This window comes from Gavialis gangeticus, unplaced genomic scaffold (assembly GCF_001723915.1).
Source record: "Gavialis gangeticus isolate Ggan-Ray unplaced genomic scaffold, GavGan_comp1, whole genome shotgun sequence".
In the NCBI taxonomy this organism is placed as follows: Eukaryota; Metazoa; Chordata; order Crocodylia; family Gavialidae; genus Gavialis; species Gavialis gangeticus.
Genome location: NW_017728980.1, coordinates 13,281,064 through 13,283,818, shown reverse-complemented (window position 1 = coordinate 13,283,818; position 2,755 = coordinate 13,281,064). Strand labels below are relative to the sequence as shown.

Sequence of the window (2,755 nt, the reverse complement as noted above, 5' to 3'; positions counted from 1 at the left end):
TGTGCAGTAGCACGTGCGTGCACAGATGTGCCCATGTGTGCACAGCCGTGCCAGGCAGGGAGTCTTGGTGGGTCAACCCCAGGCTCCTGCCATCTCTGCTGGCTCAGCCTCCCCCAGTGGTTAATGATGCTGGCAGCGCTAGTGCCAGCTGCTGCCCATGGCGCTGGAGCCCGGCAGTGCTGGGGAGCGACACCTGTGAGCCAAGCCAGGCAGGTGCTGGGGGTGGCCTGGGCAGCATGGGAGCTCCTGTCATTGGGCTGGGCATTGGGGTTTGGTCCGTTCTGCAGCCCGGGGCTTGGCCCAGTGGCTTTCCTGGGGGCAGGGGGCTAAACCCTCGATGGGGCGCTGTGTGCCTGCAGCGTGGCCCTTCCCTCCTGGAGGGGGGCGCTGCTGGGGGTCTGCCTGCCATGAGTGCCTGGCTGCGGGGGGTGATGGGACAGAGGGCAGCCGGGTCCCCTGGGCAGGTGAAGGCAGGTCGGGTAGGGTCTGCGTGGCAGCCAGGCTGCAGCTTGGCTGCTGGCCCTTTAAGAGCCTATTATTGTGCTGGCTGGGAAGTAAAACCTGCCAGGAAAGCCCAGCCTCCCGCTCTGACAGTCAGCAGCAGGGATGGACCTGGTGGCTGGGACCCAGCGGGCAGATGGAGATGGCTCTGCCCAGCCTGGGGCCACGGGTGCCTAGGCAGTGCCTGGGGTGACCAGCGCCCACCCCTCCATCCATCCATCCATCCATCCCTCCTCCATCCCTCCCTGCATCCCTCCATCCATCCCCCGCCTGCAGGGGATGGGGAAGCCGACGCCTGCTGGGGACTGCAGTGGGTAGCACATCCCAGGCGCCAGGGCTGGGCTGGGCGGCTGCAGTAACCTGGCAGCTTCTGGCTCCCGTGGGCACGTGAAGCCGGGACTTGGGTGGCTTTGTCTGCCGGGGAGAAGGGGAGGGCGCCACGGATGCCCCAGCCTCTGGGAGTCCAGGCAGCAGGAGCTGCAGAGCCGGGGACCCCGTGAGGGAGGGACAGGACCCGGCGTGGAGCCCCCCGTCAAGGTGAGTGGGGTGCACGCCCAGCTCCCTTTGTTCTCTGCCTGCCCCCCTAGACCCCAAACCTGGGGACGGCTGGTCCGGCCTGCCTGGCGGCAGGGGGCGACGTGGATACCAGCAGGGGCTGGGCCTTTTTGCTGCAGTTTGGATGGGGAGGGGGCAGGGGGGAGGGATGGAGAGGCCTGGGGGCAACCTGGGCTAATCTGCCCCTACCCCCTTTAAGCCTGAGCGAGCAGCTTGAGGGATTTGACATGTTGGTAATGAGCAGCTCAAGGGCTCAAGGTGATCCTGAGGGCACCAGGGGCACCTGCCACCCTGCTCCCCACTGCAGACCCTGCACCCACCTCGGGAGCTTGGCATTGCCCAGCCGGGCTCTGAGGAGCCCTTGCAGGGATCGGTTCGGTCCCTAGGGTGCAGGGTGGGCGGGGAGTGATGCAGGGCCTGGGGCGGAGAGCTGGGCGCTGGACCCCGATGGCCAGGGTGGGGCTGGGGCTGGAGCCTTTCCAGCCCTGACAGGGATGCGCTGCATTGGGGAGGTGGGGGAGACATCCTGCAGCCTGGTGTGCGCGGCTGTTGGGAGGATGCTCGGGGTGTGTGCGTGCGTGTGTGTGTGTGTGTTTGTGTGCAATGCAGACACAGCAAGGACGGGGCTTAAGGCTGCAGCCCGGTGCAATGTAGGTTAAGGGAGCATTACGGCCCAAGCTCCGGGAGCAGGATGGGTGCACGTTGTGGGGCAGCATGAGGGGCCTGCCTTGCCCACATCAAGGCAGCAGGGCCCCTCGCTCCCCATTCACATCCGCGGCAGTGAGATGGGGCTAGAGCCTGTGAGTGAGGGTGGCAGGGGCACGCCTGGGCATTCGGCACCATGCCACCCCTTTCTGGAGGGGCCTCCCCTGTGCTTTGTAGAAGGATCCCCAGGCAGCTCCACTACCATGGGATGGATGCGCTGGCTGCTTTGCAGCCCCCCAGGTGCCAGCAGGCTCGGGTGGGAGGCTGGGACACCCTCCAGGGTGGGGGGTAGGACACAGGGAGGCGAACTGGATGCTCCTGGGGAGGATAGGAATGGAGGCCCAGCCTTGCAGGGAGAGCTGGGGCAGGCCGGGAGCATGCAGGAAGGGATTGGGACTCTCCTGGCCATCACATCCGGGCCGGCCGCGGGTGCTGGGAGCAACCTGGGAGCCCATGAGATCAGCTGCGTCCTGATGACCTAATCGCAGCAGGGCTGCTTCCAGCACCCTCCTTCCTTGCCAGCCCCTCAGCGGGGAGGTGGTGGTGGGGGGGGTGCTGCTTGCTTTGTTCCCTGGGACGGCGTCTGGGGCTGGGCCCTGGAGGAGTGTCCTGTCTGGGTGTAGCAGGGCACCCCCAATCTCTGCCCTGCGCAGCGAGGATGGAGGGGGCTTGGGTGGGGGGAGATCCTGCTCCCCACCTCGCTGGAGAAGGGCCCCCTGCCCCTCCCGGCCCTGCTGCCAGAGCCCAGAGCTGGGCCCAGCATCGGCGCAGCCATGGGAGCGCCATGAATTATTGGGGTGGTGTGGATCCGCGGCTGCCGGGAGCCCCTCCGGGGCAGGGCTGAGCCGTGGCAGCAGGGGGGCTGGGGGGGCTGAGGCCTCCTCTCCTAGGTCTAGGTTGAGCTGGGGGCCCTGTCTGGCCACAGCTGAGCCCTCTCAGGGGAGTGGAGGGGGCCAGAGCTGTCTGAGGGGGCTGCCAGGAGTGCACGTCTCCC

General features: G+C 67.3%; 1 protein-coding gene across 1 annotated transcript in view; it reads left to right on the top strand.

The window, feature by feature from the left end:
* Window positions 1–599: 599 nt before the first annotated feature.
* ABCG4 (ATP binding cassette subfamily G member 4) overlaps window positions 600–2,755 on the top strand; it is a 22,431-nt gene continuing 20,275 nt past the window's right edge. The window contains exon 1 of the mRNA XM_019510369.1: window positions 600–1,038. The gene's annotated coding sequence lies outside the window, so the exon portion shown is untranslated. The remainder of the gene's footprint in view (window positions 1,039–2,755) is intronic.